A 12869-nucleotide genomic window follows, 5' to 3' on the forward strand; every position below is an offset into this window, starting at 1 on the left:
ACACTTGAATAGAGAGTAAAGAATACTTGTTTGATTTTTCAGTATGAAACATTACCTTTAACTCCATATCAATAACAATATCAAATAGTTGTCAATACATAAAACCAGAAAAAACTTTAAAAAACTGAAAGTGCCTTGTCTTAAAGGAAAGTGAGGTGAAGTGAAGGAAAATGATAAAAAAAAAAATAAAAAAAAAACAGAGACCCAGAATTATGACTGATGTCTAGAGAATAATAGTAGTCAAACTGCACTGTCCACTTCAATGTAGTAATTCAATTACACTTTGGTCATTGGTGGCGTGAGTGATTCACAGAGGGTTATTGTAATTGTCCCAGAGCATCTTTAATTAAATGCTCATTTACTGTAAATGTGACCACTACAACAGCTTTCACTGAGGGACACACATGCTCATTGATCAGATCTATATGTTGGTTTATAGGCTATCCTTGATTGTCATATAGGTCAAACTGTCATCATTTACTCATCCTTATATAATTGAACCACTTTGTTTGTTTGTTTGTTTGTAATACAAAAATAATACATTTAGCTGATTTTCTTCCATACTGTTAAGGTGCATGGTGACCAGGAACACATCATTGCATGGACTTAATTCCCTTAAATTAATTTCATCCATTTTATTTGTTTAAAAAATGTGAATGAATGTATATACATTAAGCATGTATAATATGTGTGCAAATGTGTGATCGCATGTGCATGTTGAAATACTGTATATGGAAACTATCTTTTGAAGCATTAGATGTTAGTCAGATATTAGTAATATTTAATCTCTACAGCATATTTCTTATAATAAAATGATAATAATCTTTTCAAATGAATGGAAACCTCTGATCACTCATAAGTCCATCACTTAGAACAATGGTTCCCAACCTTTTTGAGTCAAAGGCACCTTATCCAACACACTTTTCAGTATTTCTGCTGTAAATCTATACGTACTGTATGATGATGATGATTCAGTCACGTCCAGCTTTTGATGATTCTGTGGGCTATTTCTGGCCATGCTTTCCGTGTATTCTGTTTTCTTTTTCGGCTGTTCTATGCCCTGGCCAGTGTCACATTTGATGGTGTCAAGCGTCAAAGTGTTTTTGGTGGCCTCTATTTTCTGTTCTGCTAACTGTGCCGAGCATTTTTGCATTTTCTAGTGAAGCTGTTCACATCACGTGGCCAAAGTAGATGAGCCACAGTTTGGTAATTTTCCCCTCAAGTGACATTTGTGGTTTGATGTGTTCCAAGACCGCTCTGTTGGTAACCCTCACTGTCCATTGAATCTTTAAAATCCTTTTCCAACACCACAACTCAAAGGCATCAATCTTCCTTAAAAGGCATGCGTGGTTATAATTACCCGTGACAGTAGTTTTCCCTAAGTGACAAAACTGTCACTTAAAGGGATAGTTATTACTAAAGGTAATATGAACAAGTTAAAGGTGACACTATTCAGTTAAGAAATGTAATTATGTGCTAGCAGCTATTTTTGGTTGTAAAATAGCCTACATGATAATGCAACAGTTTGATTTCAAAAGAGTGTATAACCGTAAAATGTTTGTCAAATTAAAAGTAACTTACTAGCAACAATTATGCAGTTGTTGCTGTATTTCATACCACTGTAAAATTTCTTTAAAACTAAGTACAGTAGTTTTAAGCACACTATAAAATGAAGTACAGAGTTATACTGTTATTTATTTTATTTTGTTATATATTCAGTAATACAAGTTATTGCTTCACACCAACAGCTTTATTTATGATTCATCTTTTAGTAAGATTTCATTTATTTATTTTTTTAAAGAATTCTCTTCTGCTCACCAAGCCTGCATTTATTTGATCCAAAATACAGCAAAAGCAGTAATATTGTGAAATATTTTTTACTATTTAAAATAACTACTTTCTATTATTATCAATATTTAAGACAGTTGAGTAAATTGTTTTCAGGATTATTTGATGAATAGAAAGATCCAAAGATAAGCATTTATCTGAAATAAAAAGCTTTTGTAACAATATGCACTACTTAAAAGCTTGATAAAGTGATGATAAATACATTTATAATGTTACAAAAGATTTCTATTTCCGATAAATGCTGTTCTTGAACTTTTTATTCATCAAAGAAACCTGAACAAAAATTCTACTCTGCTGTTTTCAACATAATAATAATACATGTTTTTTGAGCAGCAAATCAGCATATTAGAATGATTTCTGATCACTGAAGACTGGCATAATGATGCTAAAAACTCAGCTTTGAAATCACATGAATAAATTGCATTTTTACATATATTCAAATAGAAAGCAGTTATTTTAAATAGAAAAAAAAAATAAAAAATCACAATATTACTGCTTTTGCTGTATTTTGGATTAAATAAATGCAGGCTTGGTGAGCAGAAGATAATTCTTTAAAAACATTAAAAATCTTACTGTTCAAAAACTTTTTGCTGGTAGTGTATAGCCTAAAAGTAAAATCACAGTTAACAACACATTGTGCCAGTGGAAAATAAATGTATTAAATATAAAAAATAAAAGTTTGAAGAGTTAAAGTACTTAATTAGTAAGAGTATACAACAATAATCAGAGGACACATACCATCTCAAAATGTTTAAAACGGTCTTCTTTATGGCCGCCTGTCTCCCGATGGTCCGGCCGCTCTGCCAGCGCCGCTGCGGGAGAGAAATGCTGTTTAACACGGCTTAACTGAGAAATGAGCACCCGCTGTCCTCATCCAATGTTCTTACAGACATTTATTAACTCAAACGTATGTATAAATTGCAAATAGCATTGGTATAAAACAAATGATGTGACTGCCAGTGTTTTAAAGTTCACCTACCTATTTAAAGTATTTGTAGGGCTTTTCGTCTTCATGAGTCTCCCTGCCGGTCTGCCAGCGCGCTGCGGGAGAAAAATACTAGTTAGTTAGCACTGCTTTACATGAAGAAAAGTGTATACAGGGGTGCAATGAAGAGTTTTAAGAGGACAGAAATTTGGTCCCCCTTCTTTCCAGATGATTTTTTTTAAATTTAGATTAATCATAAGTTATTCAGTCAAGAGCAGTGAGTTGGTTTCTATAGGACACAGTGGTGTCACGGTTCGGCAGCCTAAGTTTTCGATACAGCAAAAAGAAGAAATGCCAGATAAATTTCCTTGTTTTTAACATTTTTTAAATGTATTTATTTATTTATTTACATATATATATAATTTTTATTTATTTATTTTTTTTTACTTTGAACAATGCGTGCCTCTCAGATCAGCTGCATGAGTCGGATTTAATTTATCACGTGAGTAGAGTGAGTCGAGCTGACCAGTGAGGTGAGAAAGACAAGGAAGTTATAGCGAAAGATAACGATATATGAAAGCGCCTGCTTTAAAAAATATTTTTTAAGATGATTTTGGAAGCTTTTTTAACATTCGTTTCTTATTTATTTTGGGTCCACCAAATAAATTTGTTAATAATGTTTGCTGATTTTCAGCGTTTTATATTTTGTGTAAGTTATTTATTTTATATTAGGCCTGATAGCATGGTGTTTGTATTCGCTTTGTTAATATATTAAACATTCTGTGTAAACATTCTATGTTTAATTTAGCCTAAGTGAGTTTGTCGTACTGTTTTGTTGTTGTCAATTCATTCAATTGACGCTGAATTGCCGCTAATTCGAAAGTGAAAGTAAAATGCACACATGCATTTAAAGCGAATAAAAGCGAGGAAAATAGGGAAAACTCTAACGAACTTTTGGGGGTGGGAGGGCCAGACATCACGTTGCCTGTTACATCGTTTGGGCTGCCTGTTTGAGGATTTTATATTGTCAGATAATAAATTGTTTTTGAGGCGGCCAAGACAGGTATTTTGACATACTTTTGTATTCCAGGCTGTCGAGAGTCACTTCAAAGATTTTACATATCAGTAGTTCTTTGGTCACTGGCTAAACATAAAAATTAGGGTAAACTATTAAAATTCAGTGGCCTCCATGTTTACTTCCATATGACAGCGTACTTCATGCCGTCTTGTTGTTGTTCTTTTGCGCATGCGGGTCAGTTCAAGAATGTCATTCATTCACAATGAAATTTGGTCACATTTAATAAAAAAATATTATGAACAGCCATACAAAAAAATTGGCAAATTGGCAAGGTGTATCTGTCCTTTAAAGTGCTAGAAGACGCGCTCAAATAAAAAAATAAAACAATAACCAAAGTCGTCATTTGGGGGCCCCTAGCGGTCTGGGCCCATATGCCTGGCATACTCTGCATCCCCTATCTGCCCCTGAGATTATACATGCATTTTAACGTATACCTACCCATTTAACATACTCTTAGGACTTTCACCTTCACGATGAGTCTCCCCGCCGGTCCGCCAGCCGCGTCGCTTTGAAAAAAATGTCCAGTTAGATAAAAGCAGCAGTAACTCAGCTAATATAAAATGAAATATAAATCTTACCTTGATAGATTAGGCCTAGAGTTTTATCCATTGACACGCAGGTGCCCGTGTTTAAGTGGTGAGAGGCAAACCGTTTTTTTTAAATAAGAAGGCGGGAAGACACGCATGCCAATCTTAGCATGACGCAATGACTGCATAACACAAGTGATTTTAGATTATAAGAAGAAGAAAAAACTACTTTTGAGTAGGCCTACTTTTTTTGGAGATGCTTATAAATAAATAAAATGAAATTATTCCTAAAGTAAATGGTCTTGGATTGTTGTAGCCTATATACAATACATTATGATATAATCCTTTAAAAACACATGAAATACTTAAAATATAATCAATTTATTCAATTGTTATGGTAATGTAGTTACCCATAATTGCATAAAAATAAATCAACTGCAAAAAACTACATTTTTGTAACTATAAATATAGCCTAAAATAGCCCAAATGTGGCCCATATGGGACCCACAAATAAACAATAATGGGCAACTTAACTGGGGCCCACAGTTTTATCCAAGCTGGGGCCCATCAACGTGCCCACTCTGAGCCCATGCCCAGCTGATGCCCAAATAGCCCAGATAAATCCCATGTGGGGCCCACATGGACATGTTGGCTGGGATAGTGGTGAAACACACTCTGTAGAGCAGTTTGTCCATTTAGGGCCACTGTAGAAACATGGCGTTGCAAAATGTATGTAGATAGAAATTGCTTATTCTAAGGTAATAAAAACATAACGGTTCTTATTTAAGCTTTCAAACGATATATAGTTTGTCGAGATTACTTTAGGTTCAGACTAAGATATTACTGTTTAAAACATGTAATGGCAAGTGGGCCCACCATGACAGTTAACAGGTTAAGGTCTTTATACAGCACTGAAAACATATTTATGTATATAATATTGCATTTCTGTAAATACATCCGCCTCAATATTACACACTGGACCTTTAAAGGAAAAAATAGATGACTAACTTGTAAGAAATTTTGTGCAAACTGCCACAGAGTGCAGTAATATAATTCATAAGGTGTTATTTTGTCTCTGTTAAACTGTGATTATTGAGAGAAAGATCTGTTTAGGTTCTAAGTCAGTGGTTCTCAAACAGGGGGGCACAGGATTATATTAAATTATTTAAATGCATTATTAATATATTGAAATAATCTAACTTTAATCTAAATTGAATGCCAAAACAAATACAATTACAATCAAGGAAACTGAAATCATATTTCTTGGTCATGGCACATATGAACACACAGCAAATGTCTGCAGTGAATCACTGAAAAAAATGTAATGTAACAGAAAAGCATCTACATATGCTTGGATGTGAAAGCTGTACTTTGAAAAAAAACAAAACAAAACAAAACAAAACGTCTCTGGTTACTCACGTAACCTGGGTTCCCTGAGAGGAGGGAACGAGACATTACGTATGGGGAAACTCCTTTTCCTCGAAATGCTGAAGCCTGATTGAATCACTCTATTGCTTTGCAATAGCCAATGGCGTCCGAGCATTCGCCTGATTGGCTGGTTTAGCCGCTATATAAGCGATGTCGGGCGCCAGAATATCTCAGAATCTTTCGACTGAGAGAGAGCTTTTGACTGTAAGGTGGTTTTTCCTACACGGCCGTCTACGTAATGTCTCGTTCCCTCCTCTCAGGGAACCCAGGTTACGTGAGTAACCGGAGACGTTCCCTTATCGAGTCGGTCTCTCGACATTACGTATGGGGAACGTATAAAACCCCGCCGTGTGAAAAAACTGTTGGCCAGATCGCACGTAGCCGACGCAGAGGACAAGGCGCTGAGGCAGTAGTAGATAATTCAGAGTACTCGCCACTCCCCCTCTAGGTCGGGTATCGGACCTAGTTGAAACATTTAGCCAACACTGCGCCGGCGCTCTCAGCGCCTCTCTGCACACCGTCAAGCAGCACTGAACTGGTGTGATATAAGGGGTAGAAATAAAGCAGCAAACATGTTGGTGCTTGAAAAACACTGCCGGCCTGAACAAGCGGGCATATATAAAGGGGACACTTCTGGATATGTGCTTGTTTTACTTAGTAAATGACTTACGGACACAAAGAATAAGTATGATTCTGCACCGTTTCGCCTAGACGACCTAGTCGAAACCATGGACTGAAGCACGCGCCAGGCTGGGGCGTGTCCTAGGCGACTCAGTCGGCCAATGGCTGCTCAGCCTTCTCCTCCTGCACTGACAGAACGTGTGGTGCAAACGAGGGAATATCCAAGTTATAAAATTTCGCAAACGTGTTGTGAGATGACCAGCCCGCCGCCAAGCAAATGTCTTGAATACACATTCCCTTGGCCCAGGCCCATGAGGATGCCAGACTCCTAGTGGAGTGGGCACGCACTCCTAACGGGCAGTCGAGTCCTTGGGAAGCATAAGCTAGGCGTACGGCTTCCACAATCCAGTGAGACAGCCTCTGCTTCGACAGCGGGCTACCCTTCTTAGTGCCTGCGAAACAGATGAAAAGCTGTTCAGAAGTTCGAAACTGGCTAGTTCTGTCCACATAAGCACGTAGCGCACGCACGGGGCACAGAGTGTGCTTCTGTGACACTGAATCGGCGTTCGGCTCGGGGGAACGGAACGCTTGAATAGTGATAACCTGGGCCCTGAACGGGGTTGTGAGCACTTTAGGTGTGTAGCCGAGTTTAGGCGTGAGTCTGACCATACAATCGTTTGGGCCAAACTGCATACAAACATTATTTATTGATAGAGCATGTAAATCACCCACTCGCTTCCCAGGCGCTAGCGAGCAGCAGTGCCGTCTTAAAAGAGAGCACTTTCATGTCGCTAGACTCAACTGGTTCGAACGGTGGGTCAGACAGCGCTCTGAGCACCAATGATAAATCCCATACTGGCATCTGGCGTGGGCGGGAAGGATTCAGCCACCTCGCCCCACGAAGAAAGGACGATATTAGGGGGTTCTTACCGACCGAGCGGCCCTCCAGCATATTATGAGAGGCAGCGATAGCGGCCACATAAACTTTCAGCGTCGAGGGAGAACTACCAGCATCCAGACGTTCCTGCAGGAAGGTCAAAACAGCCGGGATATCACAGCTTATCGGGTCTTCATGCCTGCTAACGCACCAGTTCGCAAACACTCTCCATTTCAAATTATACAGGTGCCTCGTAGAAGGCGCTCTCGCTTCTGTTATTGTGTGCAATACACGTTGCGAGACGGTTAACTGATTCACTCCATACTGACTTGCCACACATGCAGATCCCATAATTCCGGCCTGGGGTGCCATATGGCGCCCCTCGCCTGGGACAATAAATCCCTTCTCAGCGGAATCTGCCACGGGGGGACCGACGACAGGTTCACCAGCTCCGGAAACCATGGTTGGTTGGGCCATTTCGGCGCTACCATAAGCACAGCATCCCTCTCCTCTCTGATCTTCTGCAGCACCAGCGGCAATATTTTGACTGGGGGGAATGCATATTTCCGACCGGTGGGCCAGCGGCTCGACAGCGCGTCTCCTTTCAGGGTCGCATTCGTCAGCGAGAAGTATAGCGGGCAGTGGGCGTTCTCTTCCGACGCAAAAAGGTCGATCTCCGCTTCGCCAAAGAGACTCCAGATCAGCTTTATTGTTTGGGGGTGTAATCTCCACTCCCCGTGAACAATGCCCTCCCTGGACAGCATGTCCGCGCCGCGATTCAAACTGCCCGGTACATGAACTGCTCGAATCGAGAGGAGTACCCGATCTGCCCACAAGAGCAGGCGTCTTGCCAAACCCTGCAGGGCGCACGAGCGCATTCCTCCCTGGCGATTGATGTATGCCACCACCGTCGTGTTGTCCGTTCGGATTAGAACATGGTGGTCTTTCACAAACGGAAGAAAGTTCTGCAGCGCCAATCGAACAGCTTCCATCTCCAAGCAATTTATGTGCCAGCGCTGCTGATCTCTCGCCCACACACCGAACGCTGGTCTGCCATCGCAGAGGGCTCCCCAGCCTGACAGTGACACGTCCGTGGTCACCACTATCCGTCTGACCACCCTGCCCATCGCAGCACCCTGTTCGTACATAGCTGTGCCGAACCAGGGGATTAGAGCCTCGAGACATGAACGCGTTATGACAAGGCGCTTCGTCCCTTCTCTCCATGCCCGCGGCGGGACTCGGTCCTGTAACCATAGTTGCAACGGTCTCATATGCAGCAAGCCCAGCCGGCAGGCGGAGGCTGCAGCTGCCATTAGACCAAGCAGTCTTTGAAACGTTTTCAAAGGAACCGCCTCGCCTATCGCAAACGAGGCCAGTGTATTGTGAATGGACTGGATTCTCTGCTCTGATAATCGCGCGGTCATCGTGCGCGAGTCCAGAACCATACCCAGAAAAGTAATTGACTGGCAGGGCTGAAGCGTGCTCTTTTGCATGTTCACGGACAAACCCAGATTCGCTAGATGGGCGAGGAGCTTGAGTTTGTGTTCCTCGAGCACACTCCTCGATTGGGCGATGATCAACCAGTCGTCGAGATAGTTCAGCACGCGCATTCCACTGAGTCTCAGGGGCGAGAGCGCTGCATTCATGCACATCGTAAACGTACGGGGGGCCAAAGCCAGCCCGAACGGTAACACTTTGAATTGGTATGCGACACCCCCGAATGCAAATCGCAGAAAGCGCCTGTGATGAGGGGCCACCTGGATATGAAAATAAGCATCTTTCAGATCCACCGCTATGAAATGGTCCTCGGGCTGAATGTGCGCGAGGATCTGTTTCACTGTAATCATCTTGAACGCGCGCTTCGCGAGTGCTTTGTTCAGCGGTCTTAGATCTAGAATAGGACGCATGCCTCCGTCTTTTTTCGGGACAAGAAAATAACGGCTGTATAGCCCGCACTTCATCTGTTCCTCGGGTACTATCTCTACTGCCTGCTTGGCTAGGAGGGAGGAGATTTCTGCCCGTAGTAGCGGGACGCTCTGTTCTGACACTTCTGACATAATCACGCCGCCGAAGAGGGGCGGTCTGCGAGCGAACTGAAGAGTATAGCCGCGCCTTATAGTGTTGATCACCCAATCTGACGCCGACGGGAGCGCTGCCCACGCGCTCAAGTGGCTCGATAACGGAGACGGTGGTGTTAGCCGCGGCAAGGGCTGTGTGCCAGTCGCCGGTGAAACACCGCTGCTCAAAGGAACAAGTGACGTGCCCGCGGCGCGTCGCACGGAGGCATTCGTCGTTAATAACTCGGGCTGCCCCGAACTTCCGCTCTGCCAAACGTCCCCCGAGGGAGAGGTTTCGCTTATATTGCGGGTAATAGTCAGTGGAGGAAAAGAGCTCTTTTGGTGAGGTATGTAATGTTTTATGTTCATTGCAACAGAACCCATCGGTTTCAACATAACATTTAAACATACATTCTTGGCTTTTAGCCGCCGAGCAAACTCTGGGCAGGAACATGCCCTCTTGGCCGCTGGCCCGATGTCGTGCACGGACCGCGCCCTTTTCCTCCTGGCACGAACATCAGGAACGCTGCTCTCTTTTCTCCACAGGCCGAGCCTGCTGACGGGGTGCCGGCTTCGCTCCGAAGCGGGATTTCTTAAACTGCCTCTGACGAAGTGGCGGCTCAGGCTCGCGTCGCAAGCTCGCGTTCGGTGGTGGAGCGCGACCAGCATATCCGGCAAATCGCTGAGCTGACGACGATCTGGAACGCGACCTGGGAGGAGCGCTAGATCGCTTGGGAAGAAGGTGTGGCAGCATCTTAGACTGCTTTAGTGCTTCCGTGTACTTCTCGGAAAAAGCTTCCACCGCGACTCCAAAGAGACCTTGCGGGCTCACCGGGGCATCGAGGAGCTGCTTCTTCTCTGCATCTCGCATTTCCGTAAGCGTCAGCCATAGGTGGCGATGTAGAACCACCAGGCTGCCCATGCTGCGGCCGATTCCCTGGGCGACCTTTTTAGATGCGGCCAAGGACAGATCAGCTGCCGTGAGCAACTTACGGAACGACTCTGGGTCCGGGCCTTCTTCGTCCAGGGACCTCAGCAGTCGCGTCTGGAATACCTGCAGGACTGCCATCGTATGGAGGGCAGATGCTGCGTGTCCTGCAGAAATATATGCCTTTTCAGCGATGTGAGCTGTGGCTCGACATGGCTTAGAAGGCAATGAGGCTGTCTTCCAACCCCGGGACGGACAAAGGTGAGCCGCGACGGCGTACTCAACGGGAGGCGGTCGTGCGTACCCTTTTTTCTCTGCTCCCTCCACTGTCGTGAGAAGCTGAGTTCCCTGTGCATGGGCTCGGGCTGAGTGAGGGGAGCGCCATGAACGAGTGAGCTCCTCGTGGAGCTCAGGGAAGAAAGGGGCGGGTCTCTGCGGCACGTCCGCTTGGCGGCTCGCGCCGAGAAAAGATCCGTCCATCCAACGTTTAGACGGCTGTTCAGGGGCTGCCCAGTCCAACTCCAGATCTGCTACAGCCTCCGTGAGGATGGTCATAAGTTCTGCATCCAACTTAGTCGGGGTGCAGCTAGCCTCCGAAGGGACCTCCGACCAGGCATCCGGGTCGGAGGCAGTCGTGGACATGGTGTCGTCCTCTTCACAGCCGAAGGAGACCAGTTCCCGCGCTTTTGTCGGAGGGCGGGAACTCTCTTCAACATAGATGAGCGGAGGCTCCGGTGTGCGAGGGCGACGTGGGCGCTGGGCCGACGTCAGCCCCTCGTTAGAGCCTCCTGAAGGAATAACCTGCAATCTGCCGGCCCGTGGCTCGAAGGCGACGGGCGGGGGAGATGCAGGAGCCGGCGGGCTACCGCTGAGAACAACGGCCAGCCTCGCCCGAAGGATCTTGATTGGCAATTCTTCACAGGCTTGGCAATCAGATCCTTCCAGTGCCGCCTCGGCATGGGCGCGGCCCAGACAAAGTACACAATCCTTGTGTGCATCCGGAAAGTCAACGGGCCCGCCACACATGCGGCAAAGAGACATCTTGTCGGTATCTTGTACTCCGCCGGAACGCAAGAGGGGATCGCTATCTGCGTCGTCTACTCTAGTCGCGTAGGTCAACGGCGAAAAAAAGGCTCCAGGTGAAGGAGAAAGATTCTGAGATATTCTGGCGCCCGACATCGCTTATATAGCGGCTAAACCAGCCAATCAGGCGAATGCTCGGACGCCATTGGCTATTGCAAAGCAATAGAGTGATTCAATCAGGCTTCAGCATTTCGAGGAAAAGGAGTTTCCCCATACGTAATGTCGAGAGACCGACTCGATAAGGGAACTGATTTAATGCCCTTATAAATGTTTAGTAGTATTTTAAAATAAATGCCTTTTCTCTGTTTTTTTCTTTACTGTTTTTAGGTATGAAGCAGAGGAGTCTGTCCAGGCCTACGGATATAATTTTATCCTGATGTATTCAAGTATTTTTTATCTAGTTTTGTTTTACATTTTGTTTTACCCAATAAAAAATGTGATTTAGAGATTGAGTGGAAGTCATTTTCTTCACAGCTGAAATATTTTATCATCTAATTTAAAATGTATTGAACACCACATAAAATCAACAAGTCAGGTACAGGTTTACAAAGAAAAAAATAAAATAATAAAAACATTTAACTTGGAGTGGTTTGAAAGATGATTTTGCATATTAGCACATTAATTTTATCCAGAGGAATTAATAAAGAAATATAAATAGGGCCCAGTTCCGACCCACTGTGGTCCCACAAAAACCCCATATATGGGCCATTTGTGGGTTCAGTGTGGTCACCCATTTGGGCCCTATAAGGGTTCTGTATGGCCCACCTTGACCCCAATTATTAGAACCCATTTGGGACACATGTGGGCCCATATAATGAAAATCTACATGGGCCCCACTTAGAGCCCACTATGGACCCATCATGTGCCCCTGGGCTAACACACATGGGGCCCAAGTGGAGCCGATGGACAAAATTGTATGGGTCCCATTTCGGTTGCCCATGCAGGGCCCAAGTGACAGCCCATCAAAAACCCACATGGGGCCCACGTGGAAATGTTGGCTGGAATGCTCTTCTTATTCATTGGTGTTTTTAGAGGCAGCTTGCATTGTTGTCACTACATTGAATATGCACGAAGAAGAAGAAGAAGAAGTAGTAGTAGTAGTAGCAGTAGTAGTCGTAGTAGTATTTGTCTGGTTTATTAGAAACAGAGTCCATACCTGCGGTACAAACTCTGGTTGTTTGATTGTTCCTGACTTTGCAAACGGGAAGAAAAATGCCTGCTAAGCGCTATCTCGCTGTCAGACTAAATGCATTGAACAGTGTAGCTTTTTACCGTTAGCTAGCTGCTTCACTACTTACCTTGATCTAACTAGCATGCAAAAAAAGCTAGCTAAAGTCAGTCAATAAAACACTGACACAATGATGAATAAGTAACAATAATATTCACAATAACATAGTTTACTGAATAATTAAGTAAATATAATTTCTTAATTTACCTTTAGTAATGAAACCTCATTGCTTGACTGGCTACTCTCTGCTGTCTCAGACAGCGACATCT

General features: G+C 43.9%; 1 long non-coding RNA gene across 1 annotated transcript; it reads right to left on the reverse strand.

Annotated features, from left to right (window-relative positions):
* Positions 1 to 2443: 2443 nt before the first annotated feature.
* LOC131529183 (uncharacterized) lies at positions 2444 to 4717 on the reverse strand. Its single transcript, XR_009268019.1, has 3 exons — positions 4290 to 4717; positions 2828 to 2889; positions 2444 to 2660 (listed from the first exon to the last, which is right to left on the reverse strand). It is a non-coding gene; the product is annotated as an uncharacterized LOC131529183 (long non-coding RNA).
* Between the last annotated feature and the right edge of the window lie 8152 nt (positions 4718 to 12869).

Source organism: Onychostoma macrolepis, chromosome 21, assembly GCF_012432095.1.
Source record: "Onychostoma macrolepis isolate SWU-2019 chromosome 21, ASM1243209v1, whole genome shotgun sequence".
Taxonomy (NCBI): domain Eukaryota; kingdom Metazoa; phylum Chordata; class Actinopteri; order Cypriniformes; family Cyprinidae; genus Onychostoma; species Onychostoma macrolepis.